The sequence below is a fragment of the Balaenoptera ricei genome, chromosome 16, assembly GCF_028023285.1.
Source record: "Balaenoptera ricei isolate mBalRic1 chromosome 16, mBalRic1.hap2, whole genome shotgun sequence".
NCBI classification, from domain to species: Eukaryota; Metazoa; Chordata; class Mammalia; order Artiodactyla; family Balaenopteridae; genus Balaenoptera; species Balaenoptera ricei.
The window spans coordinates 6,711,482-6,729,507 of NC_082654.1; the positions used below are offsets into that span (position 1 = coordinate 6,711,482).

At 41.7% G+C, this 18,026-nt stretch overlaps 1 protein-coding gene across 20 annotated transcripts in view; it reads left to right on the forward strand.

Moving 5' to 3' along the window:
* Positions 1–18,026, forward strand: part of TEX36 (testis expressed 36) — a 49,811-nt gene that overhangs the window by 11,011 nt on the left and 20,774 nt on the right. For 18 of the 20 annotated variants that reach the window (XR_009497909.1, XR_009497916.1, XR_009497919.1 and 15 more), the window contains 4 exons: positions 9,537–11,138; positions 12,389–12,509; positions 15,122–15,204; positions 16,674–16,784. The gene's annotated coding sequence lies outside the window, so the exon portion shown is untranslated. The remainder of the gene's footprint in view (positions 1–9,536; positions 11,139–12,388; positions 12,510–15,121; positions 15,205–16,673; positions 16,785–18,026) is intronic. The other 2 variants (XM_059899570.1, XM_059899571.1) reach the window with 1 other exon arrangement.

Sequence of the window (18,026 nt, forward strand, 5' to 3'; positions counted from 1 at the left end):
GGGGAGGTCTCCGTGACCTTGTTAAGGAATTTCTCAGGATCCTCAGTGAAAGGCTTTGAGCAAAGGGTCACAGGATCACGGTAAACAAGGCTACACCATCTTGAATTGGTCCTGGCTAGACATAATGGTTCTTTGGACCAGTGGGATAGTGATGGAGATGGCGAATTGCAGACAGGCTCCAGGGAGATTTAGAAAGTAAAATGGCCAGGACTTCAGGGGGATTGAATTAGGGGCAAGTGGGAAATACATATCAGGGGTAATTGGTCGGATAAATGGGGTGGACGATCTGGGAACACTGAAAGAAGGTGAGGTTGGAGGGATAGGTCATGAGTTGGCTCTGGGGCATATAGGTTTGAGGTACCTTTGGGGCACCTAGGACGGTCCTCAGCAGGCAGGAGGATATACCACTTGAGCAGTAAAAAGAGGTCAGGGCTGCAGATTTAGGTGTGGGAGTCATCTCTACAGAGGTGGTGAGCCAACCTTAACCTTAGGCTTAGGATTAGGGTCCACGGATGTGATGTCTGGGGAGAGACTGTCCACTCACCTGGTAGAAATTAAACAACCCAAGCTTTCTGATGCAGATGACAACCTTAAGAATGGAATCACACCAGCTGTGAACTAAAATGACAAAGAAAAACCTTCTAGCAACCTTGCTCATGACATTGGTCACTGTAAACAGGCTTGTCATGCACAAATCACCTGCAACAACGAAGAGGATTAGGGATGAGTTGGTCACAGTTGCATGGGGACTTTTTGTGCTTGTGAGTTTAAATCAGATTCCTGTTACATGCACACCATTTTGCCATGTGTATTTGTAAATATATCTTGCTGGCATATTTTATGCTTCAGTTAATTTAGTTGACATCTAATTTAATTGACATATAAAAATAAAATCAATTTTCAGACAAAATACCCATAAAATAAGTGGAATGCTATAATAAGTTTCAAGAAATTAAAATGTAATATATTTAGGCTTCTATTCTAAAGCAATTTCATCTAGAATGGTAGATATTGTAGATGTAAATTTTTTCTGAATCTCTGTCAATTATACAATAATAAATGTGGCTACTATATATCCAGAAATTTATTTTTTTTAACATCTTTATTGGAGTATAACTGCTTTACAATGTTGTGGTAGTTTCTGCTGTATAACAAAGTGAATCAGCTATATGTATACATATATCCCCATATCTCCTCCCTCTTGGGTCTCCCTCCCACCCTCCCTATCCCACCCCTCTAGGTGGTCACAAAGCACCGAGCTGATCTCCCTGTGCTATACAGCTGCTTCCCACTAGCTATCAATTTTACATTTGGTAGTGTATGTAAGTTCATGCCACTCTCTCACTTCGTCCCAGCTTACCCTTCCCCATCCCCGTGTCCTCAAGTCCATTCTCTGCATCTGCGTCTTTATTCCTGTCCTGCCCATAGGTTCTTCAGAACCATTATTTTTTTAGATTCCATATATATGTGTTAGCATACGGTATTTGTTTTTCTCTTTCTGACTTACTTCACTCTGTATGACAGACTCTAGCTCCATCCACCTCACTACAAATAACTCAATTTCATTTCTTTTTACAGCTGAGTAATATTCCATTGTATATATGTGCCACATCTTCTTTATCCATTCATCTGTCGATCGACACTTAGGTTGCTTCCATGTCCTGGCTATTGTAAATAAAGCTGTGATGAACATTGTGGTACTTGCCTCTTTTTGAATTATGGTTTTCTCAGGGTATATGCCCAGTAGTGGGATTGCTGGGTCATATGGTAGTTCTATTTTTAGTTTTTTGAGGAACCTCCATACCGTTCTCCATAGTGGCTGTATCAGTATACATTCCCACCAACAGCGCAAGAGGGTTCCCTTTTCTCTACACCCTCTTCAGCATTTATTGTTTCTAGATTTTTTGATGATGGCCATTCTGACTGGTGTGAGGTGATACCTCATTGTAGTTTTGATTTGCATTTCTCTAATGATTAGTGATGTTGAGCATCCTTTCATGTGTTTGTTGGTAATCTGTATCTCTTCTTTGGAGGAATGTCTATTTAGGTCTTCTGACCATTTTTGGATTGGGTTGTTTGTTTTTTTGATATTGAGCTGCATGAGCTGCTTGTAAATTTTGGAGATTAATCCTTTGTCAGTTGCTTCATTTGCAAATATTTTCTCCCATTCTGAGGGTTGTATTTTCATCTTGTTTATGGTTTCCTTTGCTGTGCAATAGCTCTTAAGTTTCATTAGGTCCCATTTGTTTATTTTTGTTTTTATTTCCATTTCTCTAGGAGGTGGGTCAAAAAGGATCTTGCTGTGATTTATGTCATAGAGTGTTCTGCCTATGTTTTCCTCTAAGAGTTTAATAGTGTCTGGTCTTACAATTAGGTCTTTAATCCATTTTGAGTTTATTTCTGTATATGGTGCTAGGGAGTGTTCTTTTTTTTTTTTTTTTTTAAAGAAATTCACGTTCTTTTATTTATTTATTTATTTATTTATTTATTTATGACTGTGTTGAGTCTTCGTTTCTGTGTGAGGGTTTTCTCTAGTTGCGGCAAGTGGGGACCACTCTTCATCGCGGTGCGCGGGCCTCTCACCATCGCGGCCTCTCTTGTTGCGGAGCACAGGCTCCAGACGCGCAGGCTCAGTAATTGTGGCTCACGGGCCCAGTTGCTCCGTGGCATGTGGGATCTTCCCAGACCAGGGCTCGAACCCGTGTCCCTTGCATTGGCAGGCAGATTCTCAACCACTGCGCCACCAGGGAAGCCCGGGAGTGTTCTAATTTCATTCTTTTCCATGTAGCTGTCCGGTTTTCCCAGCACCACTTATTGAAGAGGCTGTCTTTTCTCCATTGTATATTCTTGCCTCCTTTATCAAAAATAAGGTGACCATATGTGCATGGGTTTATCTCTGGGCTTTCTATCCTGTTCCATTGATAGATGTTTCTGTTTTTGTGCCAGTACCATACTGTCTTGATTACTGTAGCTTTGTAGTATAGTATGAAGTCAGGGAGTCTGATTCCTCCAGCTCTGTGTTTCTTTCTCAAGATTGCTTTGGCAATTTGGAGTCTTTTGTGTTTCCATACAAATTGTGAAATTTTTTGTTCTAGTTCTGTGAAAAATGCCATTGGTAGTTTGATAGGGATTGCATTGAATCTGTAGATTGCTTTGGGTAGTATAGTCACTTTCACAATGTTGATTCTTCCAATCCAAGAACGTGGTATATCTCTCCATCTGTTGGTATCATCTTTAATTTCCTTCATCAGTGTCTTATAGTTTTCTGCATACAGGTCTTTTGTCTCCTTAGGTAGGTTTATTCCTAGGTATTTTATTCTTTTTGTTGCAGTGGTAAATGGGAGTGTTTCCTTAATTTCTCTTTCAGATTTTTCATCATTAGTGTATAGGAATGCAAGAGATTTCTGTGCATTAATTTTGTATCTTGCTACTTTACCAAATTCATTGATTAGCTCTAGTAGTTTTCTGGCGGCAGTTTTAGGATTCTCTATGTATAGTATCATGTCATCTGCAAACAGTGACAGCTTTACATCTTCTTTTCCGATTTGGATTCCTTTTATTTCTTTTTCTTTTCTGATTACTGTGGCTAAAATTTCCAAAACTATGTTGAATAATACTGGTGAGAGTGGACAACCTTGTCTTGTTCCTGATCTTAGGGGAAATGGTTTCAGTTTTTCACCATTGAGAACGATGTTGGCTGTGGGTTTGTCATATATGGCCTTTTTTATGTTGAGGTAAGTTCCCTCTATGCCTACTTTCTGGAGGGTTTTTATCATAAATGGGTGTTGAATTATGTCGAAAGCTTTTTCTGCATCTATTGAGATAATCATGTGGTTTCTCTCCTCCATTTTGTTAATATGGTTTATCACATTGATTGATTTGTGTATATTGAAGAATCCTTGCATTCCTGGGATAAACCCCACTTGATCATGGTGGATGATCCTTTTAATGTGCTGTTGGAATCTGTTTGCTAGTATTTTGCTGAGGATTTTTGCATCTATGTTCATTAGTGATATTGGCCTGTAGTTTTATTTCTTTGTGACATCCTTGTCTAGTTTTGGTATCAGGGCGATGGTGGCCTTGTAGAAAGAGTTTGGGAGTGTTCCTCCCTCTGCTATATTTTGGAAGAGTTTGAGAAGGATAGCTGTTAGCTCTTCTCTAAGTGTTTGATAGAATTCTCCTGTGAAGCCATCTGGTCCTGGGCTTTTTTGTTTGTTGGAAGATTTTTAATCACAGTCTCAATTTCATTACTTGTGATTGGTCTGTTTATATTTTCTATTTCTTCCTGGTTCAGTCTCAGAGGTTGTGCTTTTCTAAGAATTTGTCCATTTCTTCCAGGTTGTCCATTTTATTGGCATAGAGTTGCTTGTAGCAATCTCTCATGATCCTTTGTATTTCTGCAGTGTCAGTTGTTACTTCTCCTTTTTCATCTCTAATTCTATTGATTTGAGTCTTCTCCCTTTTTTTCTTCATGAATCTGGCTAACGGTTTATCAATTTTATTTATCTTCTCAAAAAAACGCTTTTAGTTTTATTGATCTTTGCATTTGTTTTCCTCATTTCTTTTTCATTTATTTCTGATCTGATCTTTATGATTTCTTTCCTTCTGCTAACTTTGGGATTTTTTTGTTTTTCTTTCTCTAATTGCTTTAGGTGTAAAGTTAGGTTGTTTATTTGAGATGTTTCTTGGTTCTTGAGGTAGGATTGTATTGCTATAAACTTCCCTCTTGCAAATGCTTTTGCTGCAACCCATAGGTTTTGCATCATCATGTTTTCATTGTCATTTGTTTCTTCGTATTTTTTGATTTACTCTTTGATTTCTTCAGTGATCTCTTGATTATTTAGTAGTGTATTGTTTAGCCTGCATGTGTTTGTATTTTATACAGATTTTTTCCTGTAATTGATATCTAGTGTCATAGTGTTGTGGTCAGAAAAAATACTTGATACAATTTCAATTTTCTTAGATTTACCAAGGCTTGATTTGTGACCCCAAGATATGATCTATCCTGGAGAATGTTCCATGAGCACTTGAGAAAAAAGTGTATTCTGTTGTTTTTGGATGGAACGTCCTATAAATATCAATTAAGTCCATCTTATTTAATGCATCATTTAAAGCTTGTGTTTCCTTATTTATTTTCATTTTGGATGATCTGTCCATTGGTGAAAGTGGGATGTTAAAGTCCCCTACTATGATTGTGTTACTGTTGATTTCCCCTTTTATGGCTATTAGCATTTCCCTTACGTATTGAGGTGCTCCTATGTTGGGTGCATAATTATTTACAATTGTTATGTCTTCTTCTTGGATTGATCCCTTGATCATTAGGTAGTGTCCTTCTTTGTCTCTTGTAAGCGTTTTTATTTTAAAGTCTATTTTGTCTGATATGAGAATTGCTACTCCAGCTTTCTTTTGATTTCCATTTGCATGGAATATCTTTTTCCATCCCCTCACTTTCAGTCTGTATATATCCCTAGGTGTGAAGTGGGTCTCTTGTAGACAGCATATATACTGGTCTTGTTTTTGTATCCATTCAGCCAGTCTATGTCTTTTGGTTGGAGCATTCAATCCATTTACATTTAAGGTAATTATTGATATGTATGTTCCTATTCCCATTTTCTTAATTGTTTTGGGTTTGTTATTGTAGGTCTTTTCCTTCTCTTGTGTTTCCTGTCTAGAGAAGTTCCTTTAGCATTTGTTGTAAAGCTGGTTTGGTGATGCTGAATTCTCTTAGCTTTTGCTCATTTGTGAAGGTTTTAGTTTCTCTGTCGAATCTGAGTGAGATCCATGCTGGGTAGAGTAATCTTGGTTGTAGGTTTTTCCCTTTCATCACTTTAAATATGTCCTGCCACTCCCTTCTGGCTTGCAGAGTTTCTGCTGAAAGATCAGCTGTTAACCTTATGGGGATTCCCTTGTATGTTATTTGTTGTTTTTCCCTTACTGCTTTTAATATTTTTTCTTTGTATTTAATTTTTGATAGTTTGATTAATATGTATCTTGGCGTGTTTCTCCTTGGATTTATCCTGTATGGGACTGTCTATGCTTCCTGGACTTGATTGACTATTTCCTTTCCCATATTAGGGAAGTTTTCAACTATAATCTCTTCAAATATTTTCTCAGACCCTTTCTTTTTCTCTTCTTCTTCTGCGACCTCTATAATTCAAATGTTGGTGCATTTAGTGTTGTCCCAGAGGTCTCTGATACTGTCCTCAGTTCTTTTCATTCTTTTCTCTTTATTCTGCTCTGCAGTAGTTATTTCCACTATTTTATCTTCCAGGTCACTTATCTGTTCTTCTGCCTCAGTTATTCTGCTGTTGATTCCTTCTAGAGAATTTTTATTTTCATTTACTGTGTTGTTCATCATTGTTTGTTTGCTCTTTAGTTCTTCTAGGTCCTTGTTAAACGTTTCTTGTATTTTCTCCATTCTATTTCCAAGATTTTAGATCATGTTTAGTTAGTATCATTACTGTGAATTCTTTTTCAGGTAGACTGCCTATTTCCTCTTCATTTGTTTGGTCTGGTGAGTTTTTACCTTGCTCCTTCATCTGCTGTGTGTTTCTCTGTTTTCTCATTTTGCTTAACTTACTGTGTTTGGGGTCTCCTTTTCCCAGGCTGCAGGTTTGTAGTTCCTGTTGTTTTTGGTGTCTGCCCCCCATGGCTAAGGTTGGTTCAGTGGGTTGTGTTGGCTTCCTGGTGGAGGGGACTAGTGCCTGTGTTCTGGTGGATGAGGCTGGATCTTGTCTTTCTGGTGGGAAGGACTGCATCCGGTGATGTGTTTTGGGGTGTCTGTGACCTTATGATTTTAGGCAGCCTCTCTGCTAATGGGTGGGGTGTATTCCTGTCTTGCTAGTTGTTTGGCATAGGGTGTCCAGCACTATAGATTGCTGGTCGTTGAGTGGAGCTTGGTCTTAGCGTTGAGATGGAGATCTCTGGAAGAGCTTTTGCCGTTTGATATTACGTGGAGCCGGGAGGTCTCTGGTGGACCAATGTCCTGAACTCAGCTCTCCCACCTCAGAGACACAGGCCTGACTCCCAGCTGGAGCAGCAAGACCCTGTCAGCTACACGGCTCAGAAGAAAAGGGAGATAAAAAAGAAAGAAAGGGGGGGGGGAGAGAGAGGGAGAAAGAAAGAAAAGAAAGAATAAAATAAAGTTATTAAAATAAAAAAAATTTTTAATTATTAAAAATTAAAAAAATTAAAAGTAATTAAAAAAAGAAAAAAAAGAAAGAAGAGAGCAACCAAACCAAAAAACAGATTCACTAATGATAACAAGTGCTAAAAACTATACTAAAAAAACCAAAAACAAACAAACAAAAAAAATGGACAGACAAAACCCTAGGACAAATGGTAAAAGCAAAGCTATACAGACAAAATGACACAAAGAAGCATACACATACACACTCACAAAAAGAGAAAAAGGTAAAAAGCAAAGTATCTATATATATAAAATCAACCAAATCAATAAGCAAATGTATCAATGATAGTAAACTCTAAATACTAAACTGAGATAAACATAAAACCAGAAACAAATTAGATGCAGAAAGCAAACCCCAAGTCTACAGTTGCTCCCAAAGTCCACCGCCTCAATTTTGAGATGATTTGTTGTCTATTCAGGTATTCCTGAGATGCAGGAATCAAGTTGATTGTGGAGATTTAATCTGCTGCCCCTGAGGCTGCTGGGAGAGATTTTCCTTTCCCTTCTTTGTTCGCACAGCTCCCGGGGTTCAGCTTTGGATTTGGACCCACCTCTGCATGTAGGCTGCCTGAGGGCGTATGTTCCCTGCCCAGACAGGATGGGGTTAAAGCAGCAGCTGATTAGTGGGCTCTGGCTCACTCAGGCTGTGGGGAGGGAGGAGTACGGAGTGTGGGGCGAGCCTGTGGCGGCAGAGGCCGATGTTACATTGCAACAGCCTGAGGTGTGCCGTGTGTTCTCCCGGGGAAGTTGACCCTGGATCACGGGACCCTGGCAGTGGCGGGCTGCACAGGTTCCCAGGAGGGGAGGTGTGGATAGTGCCCTGTGCTTGCACACAGGCTTCTTGGTGGCTGCAGCAGCAGCAGCCTTAGTGTCTTGTGTCCGTCTCTGGGGTCCGCGCTGATAGCCGCGGCTTGCGCCCCTCTCTGGAGCCTGTTTAGGCGGTGCTCTGATACCCTCTCCTCGCGCACCCTGAAACAATGGTCTCTTGCCTCTTAGGCAGGTCCAGACATTTTCCTGGACTCCCTCCTGGCCAGCTGCGGCACACTAGCCCCCTTCAGGCTGTGTCCATGCAGCCAACCCCAGTCCTCTCCCTGGGATCTGACCTCCGAAGCCTGAGCCTCAGCTCTCAGCCCCCGCCCGCCCCGGCGGGGGAGCAGACAAGCCTCTCGGGCTGGTGAGTGCTGGTCGGCATGAAACCTCTGTGCGGGAATCTCTCCGCTTTGCCCTCCACACCCCTGTTGCTGCACTCTCCTCCGTGGCTCCGAAGCTTCCCCCCTGCCACCCCCCATCTCTGCCAGTGAAGGGGATTCCTAGCGTGTGGAAACTTTTCCTCTTTCATGGCTCCCTCCCAGAGGTGCAGGTCCCGTCCCTATTCTTTTGTCTCTTTTTCTTTTTTCTTTTGACCTACCCAGGTACGTGGGGAGTTTCTTGCCTTTTGGGAAGTCTGAGGTCTTCTGCCAGCATTCAGTAGGTGTTCTTTAGGAGTTGTTCCACATGTAGATGCATTTCTGATGTATTTGTGGGGAGGAAGGTGATCTCCACATCTCCTCTGCCATCTTGAAATTCTCTCTGAGAAGTTTATTGCTTGGAGTAGTTTGTAATGAAACATGAAATTTTCTGTGGATGTTTCCTTTAAAATGTCAAAAAACCTAAATACAAATACTTTGTGTGTTGATGTTTGGCTGTATTTAAGCCATGACAATGATTATTACTTTGGGTATAAACACTATCAAATTTTCATTGGGTGAATTATTTTTAAATTAATGTTGAGTTATGTTCTGTTTATTATCCTGTTTGCTTATGTTTCCTGCCATTTTCCATTTGTCTGTTTGAATCCTCTTTTTTAATAGTGAGTTAGCAACTGATAATGTGTATTGATTTCAGTTTTGCTTCTAATTTACATTTTTATCTCTTTGGTTGATGCATTTGGCTTAATCATTTCATTTTTATAAGCAGCTGTACAATCTGTTAATTTAGCTAGATGATTAAATTTGGCTTTTAAAGAAAGTTTGTTTTAGAAAATGGTCCCTGAAGTAAATTAGCATTTGGTATTTCCAGCATGTCAAAGGGGCTGATCTCTTTAAGATAACTAGACATGTAACTCTAAAATTTAAAAGTGGTTTTATAATTTTGAAACCTCTGAATATATAGATCTGTATATTCCAGTAGGTGGTGCAAATCGACTCCATTTCAAGTGGAAATGTAATTTTAAATTGTGATGTAACTATTTTCACTGTAAAAATAATATTTCAACATGTTTTCTAACTGAAAAATTGCTTTCCTCTATTTGTAAAAGAAGCTTGATTTACTGTCTCAGTGCTCATTTTTCTTGTGTTTTATTCCACAGGTACCATTATGGTGATGATCACTGTGACAGGGGAGCGGAGAGGGAAAATTGGGGGGGCTGCAAAAACCAGGGAGACCTGTTAAAAATTATAATACAAGAGAAATTAGGGAAACACTCCTATTTACCACTGCAACAAAAAGAATAAAATACCTATGAATAAACCTACCTAAGGAGACAAAAGACCTAGAAAACTATAAAACACTGATGAAAGAAATTAAAGATGATACAAACAGATGGAGAGATATACCACGTTCTTGGATTGGAAGAATCAACATTGTGAAAGTGACTATACTATCCAAAGCAATCTACAGATTCAGTGCAATCCCTATCAAACTACCAATGGCATTTTTCACAGAATTAGAACAAAAAATTTTACAATTCATATGGAAACACAAAAGACCCCGAATAGCCAAAGCAATCTTGAGAAAGAAAAACGGAGCTGGAGGAATCAGGCTCCCTGACTTCAGACTATACTACAAAGCTACAGTAATTAAGACAGTATGGTACTGGCACAAAAACAGAAATATCGATCAGTGGAACAGGATAGAAAGCCCAGAGATAAACCCACGCCCATATGGTCACCTTATTTTTGCTAAAGGAGGCAAGAATATACAATGGAGAAAAGACAGCCTCTTCAATAAGTGGTGCTGGGAAAACTGGACAGCTACATGGAAAAGAATGAAATTAGAACACTCCCTAACACCATATACAAAAATAAACTCAAAATGGATTAAAGACCTAAATGTAAGGCCAGACACTATAAAACTCTTAGAGGACAGCATAGGCAGAACACTCTTATGACATAAATCACAGCAAGATCCTTTTTGACCCAGCTCCTAGAGAAATGGAAATAAAAACAAAAATAAACAAATGGGACCTAATGAAACTTAAGAGCTATTGCACAGCAAAGGAAACCATAAACAAGATGAAAATACAACCCTCAGAATGGGAGAAAATATTTGCAAATGAAGCAACTGACAAAGGATTAATCTCCAAAATTTACAAGCAGCTCATGCAGCTCAATATCAAAAAAACAAACAACCCAATCCAAAAATGGTCAGAAGACCTAAATAGACATTTCTCCAAAGAAGAGGTACAGATTACCAACAAACACATGAAAGGATGCTCAACATCACTAATCATTAGAGAAATGCAAATCAAAACTACAATGAGGTATCACCTCACACCAGTCAGAATGGCCATCATCAAAAGATCTAGAAACAATGCTGGAGAGGGTGTGGAGAAAAGGGAACCCTCTTGCACTGTTGGTGGGAATGTAAATTGATACAGCCACTATGGAGAACAGTATGGAGGTTCCTCAAAAAACTAAAAACAGAACCACCATATGACCCAGCAATCCCACTACTGGTCATATACCCTGAGAAAACCATAATTCAAAAAGAGTCATGTACCACAATGTTCATTGCAGCTCTCTTTACAGTAGCCAGGACATGGAAGCAACCTAAATGTCAATCAACAGATGAATGGATATAGAAGATGTGACACATATATACAATGGAATATTACTCAGCCATAAAAAGAAATGAAATTGAGCTATTTGTAGTGAGGTGGATGGAACTAGAGTCTGTCATACAGAGTGAAGTAAGTCAGAAAGAGAAAAACAAATACCATATGCTAAAACATATATATGGAATCTAAAAGAATAATGGTTCTGAAGAACCTATGGGCAGGACAGGAATTAAGATGCAGACATAGAGAATGGACTTGAGGACACGGGGATGGGGAAGGGTAAGCTGGGACGAAGTGAGAGAGTGGCATGGACATATATACACTACCAAATGTAGATAGATAGCTAGTGGAAAGCAGCCGCATAGAGCAGGGAGATTAGCTTGGTGCTTTGTGACCACCTAGAGGGATGGGATAGGGAGGGTGGGAGGGAGACACAAGAGTGAGGAGATATGGGAATATATGTATATGTATAGCTGATTCACTTTGTTATAAAGCAGAAACTAACACACCTTTTTAAAGCAATTATACTCCAATAAAGATGTTAAAAAAAATTATAATACAAAGACAAGTCATTTGCTTCTGTGCTTCAGTTCCATAATAAAATGAGCATAATGTCAGTATCAGTGTTATTCCAGTAGCTTTTATGCCCACATGATGAACTGAATGCCATGTTTCATCTTTTATAGAAATTGGGGGTGTTCCACTCCCAGGAATCTGATATTCTTACACTAGCGCATAAAATATGTATACAAGCATATTTTTAAAATTAATATTTTACTTGTATCACAGTAATACACATGCATTAAAGGCAGCAAAGTAGAATAATTGAGAGCAGGGATTCTGGAGTCAGCCTGCCCAGGCTGGAGCCCTCTCCACCTCCCTCGATCTGTTTTCTTTCTCCAAAATGTGGAACAGACACCTACCTCATAGTGATACGAGAATTAAATGAGCATATACATAAAGTATTTAAAGCAGGCCTGTAGGAATGGGAACACTGTACTTTTAAAAGTCAAACTGTGCAGAAAGGACTGTAATAAAAAGGAGCAGTTTCTGGCCACGTTCCTCCCGTCTCCCCATGTCACTTCCAGGTGGTGAGTGCTCACAACTCCTGACTGTTGCTCCTGTTGGTTCCCACTGTAACTACAAATATTATTCGTATACAAGTATTTCTTTTAATCCATTTAATCCATTTTTAAGTGTGCAGTTCGGTGGCATTAAGCACATCCACAATGTTGTGGGACCATCACCACCATCCAACTCCACAGCTTTTTTACCTTCCCAAACAGAAACTCTGTGCCCATTAAGCAATAGCTCTCCACTCCCCCATCCCCTCAGCCCCTCATAACCTCTATTTTCTGTCTCTATGAATTTGCCTATTCTAGGTACCTCATAGAAGTGGAATCACAATATTTGTCTTTTTGTGACCGGCTTATCTCACCGAGCATAAAGTCTTCAAAACTCAGCCATGCTGCAGCAGGTGTCAGAACTTCCTTCCTTCTTAAGGTTGAGTAATATTCCATTATATGTATATGCCACATTTTGGTTATGCATTCATCTGCCTGTGAATTTAGGTTGTTTCCACCTTTTGGCTGCTGCAAATGCTGCTATGAACATGGATATCCAAATATCCATCTGAGCCTCTGCTTTCAGTTGTTTTGGATGGCTATTTCTTGATTAATCATTTTTTAACATTATCTTTTTTTTTAAAAATTTTATTTATTTATTTATTTTTGACTGCATTGGGTCTTCGTTGCTATGCACGGGCTTCCTCTAGTTGCGGCGAGCGGGGGTTACTCTTCATTGCAGTGCGCTGGTTTCTCATTGCGGTGGCTTCTCTTGTTGTGGAGCACAGGCTCTAGGCGCGTGGGCTTCAGTAGTTGTGGCACGCGGGCTCTAGAGCGCAGGCTCAGTAGTTGTGGTGCACGGGCTTAGTTGCTCTGCAGCATGTGGGATCTTCCTGGACCAGGGCTCGAACCCGTGTCCCCTGCATTGGCAGGCGGATTCTTAACCACTGCGCCACCAGGGAAGCCCTTAACATTATCTTTTAATTTCCAGACATGTTAAATCAGACATGTGAGGACTTAATTACAACAACTCCCTACTTTTCTACACACTCCCCACCCCCACCCTCGCATAGTTTTGGTTAAATAATAAATCAGTGTTTTGTCTATTGTAACTTTACAAATGTTGTCAGCTGCTGAGCCAGACGTGCTCTAGCCCCTTGTCTATTTTCCGGAATACTCTTTTTTTTCTGGAGTTAACAGTGACATCAACTTTACATTTGCTCAGTTTTGTATGTACTATCATCACTACATTTTCCTTAATTCCCTGCTACATGTTTACTGATAGCAAGTTCCACTGGGGCAGGCACAAGAGTTCTTTTTTGTTTTGTTTTGTTTTTCGTCTTTTTGCAGAAGCCCAGTATCCTCCTGCTCCTGTCTGGAGTGGATGTTTCTTTGCACCACTGCATCCTGTGTCTTCCCTGCTTTCTCCTGTTGTTTCCCGCATCCCATCTGTGTTGTTCGAAGCACATATTTCAATAGTTTCCTGAGAAAATTTACATGGGATATAAAAATATTGAGTTCTTGCATGTGTTAAAAATATATTTGTTTTACCCTTACTATTTGGGAAGATAGTTTGGCTGGGAATAGAAACCTGAACTGAAAAATCATTCAGTATAAGGCACCCTTGTTATTGGTTTTAGCTTTCAGTGCTGCTGCTGAGAAATGGTTATGCTACTTGGATTCTTTTTTTTTTTTTTTTCTGTTTTATTTTGAAAAGTTTCAAGCCTACTATTAAAAAAACCTAAAGAACAGAACAACAAACACCTGAATACTCCACACCTAGCCTCATTATTGTTAACATTTTGCCACATCAGCTTCCTCTGATTTTGTCTTTTTCTCTCCTGGTCAGTTGGTCTATCATCCATCCATCCACCCACTTATATTTCTATCTCTCTATACATATATTCACATGTATATCTATATGAGTATAATTTCCTTTGTTGAATATTTGGAAGGTACAGGTATTGTGATGCCTCCATCCTAAATACTTCAGCGTAGCTCTTCTCAGAACAAGGACATTCACCTATATTTGCATAATACTATTATCATAAAATAAAATCCAATATAGAGTCTGTATTTGAATTCCCCAATGGTCTCATGTCATCCTTTTTTTTTTTTTTTTTTTTTTTAATTATTTATTTATTTATTTATTTATTCTTGGCTGTGTTGGGTCTTCGTTTCTGTGGGAGGGCTTTCTCTAGTTGCAGCAAGCGGGGGCCACTCTTCATCGCGGTGCGTGGGCCTCTCACTATCGCGGCCTCTCTTGTTGCGGAGCACAGGCTCCAGACGCGCAGGCTCAGTAATTGTGGCTCACGGGCCCAGCTGCTCCGAGGCATGTGGGATCTTCCCAGACCAGGGCTCGAACCCGTGTCCCCTGCATTGGCAGGCAGATTCTCAACCACTGCGCCACCAGGGAAGCCCTCATGTCATCCTTTATAGCTGCCTTTCTTCTTTTGCTGATCCAGGATCAAATTGCGGCTGTCACATCACATGTGTTCATTGTAATGGACTCTATCTCTGCCCTGCCCCTGTCTGGAGACCATTCAGTGTGCTCTGGCCAACTTGTGGCTGCCAGAAGCTGTGTCCCTGTGCCTAAGAGCTTTTCTCCAGATTAACTGTGATTATTAGCCTTTCACTGAATTGCCCATTTTTAGTCCTGTGCTCCTTCACCTCCATGTCCCATGTCTCACCTGTGGAGGCTCTCAGGTTCATTTTATCTGGAGGATAAGCCTCTGCTAGCCTGCTGGTGATGTCAGAGTGGAGATGGGAGGAATAGTTGCTTGGCTACATAGGGTGGGAAAGGAGTGAGGGTTTAACCCTTCTGTCTACAAATTTTCAACCAATCCTCTGTTTTCAGCCCCCGACTTGCCCTGCCCCCACTTTCCACACTATCTGTGTCTCCCAGTTCTGTGTGTGTCACCTGGCTAACTTCCTAGTGGCACCTGAGATGTAGCTGCTGCTCTTTGCTGCATCTGCTACTGTTTCTCCACCTGCTTTGTATATTCCAAAAAAATCTGCTGAATCTTTCTTTCCTTATTGTCTCTTCTTTAGTTCTCTTCGTTCTTGTGGGTCTACACCTTTGAAAAATTCCTTTATTGGAGGGATTCCAGAAGGAGAGGAAATAGAAGCATGTGGTAAGTTGGCCATGTTGACCCAGAAATTTGTCTGTAGCATATTTTTAATAGAAAAAAACCTATCATTTATTCAAGAGTATTAAGCATCTGCCGTGTACCAGGATGTGGGGGTGAGAGCAAAACCAAAGGTAATTCCTGGGTTTATGAAGCTAGTAGAACACATGACGTATTACAAACTGTGATGGGAGCTTTGAAGGAAGGTTCAGGTTTCTACACTTACCTGGGCGAACCGACTTGGTCTAGAGGACGTGATGTTTAAGATCTGAAGGATGAATAGGAGTCAGGGAGATAAAGGGGTAAGGTGGGCATGGGGCAGAGCAGTGTACTAAGGTCAATGGGAGCAGATTGAGGTCTGTGGAGGGAATGCAGAAAGGGAGGGGAAGATGGTGCGAGACGCAGCCGGAGGCAAGGGCAGGGGCCAGAGCGGCCAGGGGTCTATGGACCCAGGAAAGACTGTCTTTGTGCTCAGCGTAATGGAGACCTCTGAAGGGGTTTTAAGAGTTGACATGGTTTGATTTACAGTTTCAAAGCCTACGGGGTACAGGATGGCTTGGTGAGGAGGGCAGTGTGGATGTGGGGATTCCTGGAAGGAGGCAGCCACCCAGTTGAGAAATAGTGTCACTTAAACCAGGGTGTTGGAAGCAGAGTTCAAGAGAGGTGGGTTCATTAGAGAGATATGCCAAGACTTGGGGATGGCTTGGATTTGGGGAGTGGAGGAAAGAACGGTACGAGGATGACACCCAAGTCTTTGGTGTGTGGAACTGGATGGATGGTGGTGCCATTCACAGAGGCCAGAAGCTCTGCAATATAACTAGATGTTAGAACTATCAGAAACAACTGAATTGTCCAGCAATAGAACAAGCAAATGGATTGTCACAGAGGCAGAGTTGGAGCAGCTATGGCTTCAACCAACGGGAAGCCAGAAAGTTGAGCAGACTAAGGAGAAAGAACGCGGGTGGTGATTATAGAAGATAGGGTCAGGGTCAAGGTCAAGGAACTGGTGATCAATGAAAGATCCTCTCATACAATCCCAATCCCAGTTTTAAGAAGACAGGATTAGAGAAGGGGGCTCAGAAGGAAAATTCAAGGATGTTGGGTAAGTCGCTCCTTTTATCTTTTTATTTTTTTTTATTGGGGTAGTCGCTTTACAATGTTGTGTTAGTTTCTGCTGTACAATGAAGTGAATCAGCTATATGTATACATATATCCCCTCCCCCTTGGACCTGCCTCCCCCCTACCCCCATCTCACTCATCTAGGTTATCACAGAGCACCCAGCTGAGCTCCCTGTGCTATACAGCAGGTTCCCACTAGCTATTTATTTTACACACAGCAGTGTATATATGTCAACCCCAATTTCACAATTCATCCCACCCTCCCTTCCCCTCTGCCCTGTGTCCACACATCCGTTCTCTACGTCTGCGTCTCTATTCCTGCCCTGAAAATAGTTTCATCTGTACCATTTTTCTAGATTCCGCATGTAAGTCTCTCCTTTTAAAATGTGATGTCTCCATTTCCAAGGGAAGTTGGTCATCCCAGATGATCACAAGGAAGAGTTGGCCTCCAACACTGAATTATTCAGGTGGGTTGTACCTGACGGCACTTGTCTGGAATGGGGGGCAGGCTAGGCAGAGCCAAGCGGCCTCTACACAAAAAGGGGCAGTGGGCTTCAGTCAGATCTAGGGAGGGGCTGTGCTCTGAGCAGGTATTGAGATGCCTCTCTGCTTCAGCCCTCCCAGGCTCTCAGCTCCAGCTCCAACTTCAGCCCCATCCTGTACCACCCTCTGTCCGCCAGGGTTCAGCGGGAAACAGAGCTCACTCCAGACGGTTTAGTGAAAATGCATTAATGAAGGCATCACTCATGGACACACGTGGGACTACAAGGCTTTGTCCCTACCACCAGGGGACCAAAGGCATAAGGGAGGGAGTGGTGTTCTGGAGCTCAGTGAAGACTGGAACTGGGGCAGAGGTGGAAGGAAAATAGAGGTTACCAGAGAAATTATGCCAGAAGAGGAAGGAAGTAGGGAAGAGATATCCCAGGTTTTCCCTCCTTTCTCTTCTCCCGCGTCCTATCACTCAAACCTGCCAGAAAGCCAGAAGGCAAAGGAGCCCAGGTGATGCTGTTGGCAGGGTCAGCCCTCTGGACAAGTCAGACAAGGATGGAGAATGGACCAGGGAAGGGGGGCAGGTGGAGAACCCCTACCCACATCCCATCCTGACCGGCCGGCAAAGCCGCCCGTGCTCTGCAGTGACCAGAGTCCACACAACTGCTGCTGGGAGATGCCTCCCTCTGAGGGTAGCCTCAGCTTGGGACCTGCCCAGACCCCAACATGCACCCCAGATCTGGCGGGGAGGCTCGCATACACCCACACTCAGAATGAGCACGGAAACTTCTCCCAAGGCCAAATGGAAATGGCTTTTGGATTGCACACCGTTTGGCTGGATTATCTGCACCATTGCCTCCGTCCATTACTGAGGAGAGCCAGGAGGGTCTGGACTGTCCTTGGAGTTCCAGGATGACCTTGTGGAGAGCTGATTACAGTCTGTGTGCGGAAAAAGAAGATGTTTGACTGTCATTTCTTCCCTCTCTCTGGTTCAGCGAAGCTTGATCTTTGGCCTGTGGCTAGATCCCATATTGAAGAGCCTGTCACTGCTGGCGATTTTTCTTGGAAGACCTCAATTCAGACCGAAGCAAGCCTTTCCATTAGCAAAGCTGTGCAGAATCCGTATTTGCCTTTGAGACTTCCAGGCTCCCAGTGTGGTGCTCGGGGGGCCCCTTCTGCACAGCACTCCTCCTCGCCCTCAACCCACTCACATGCCACCT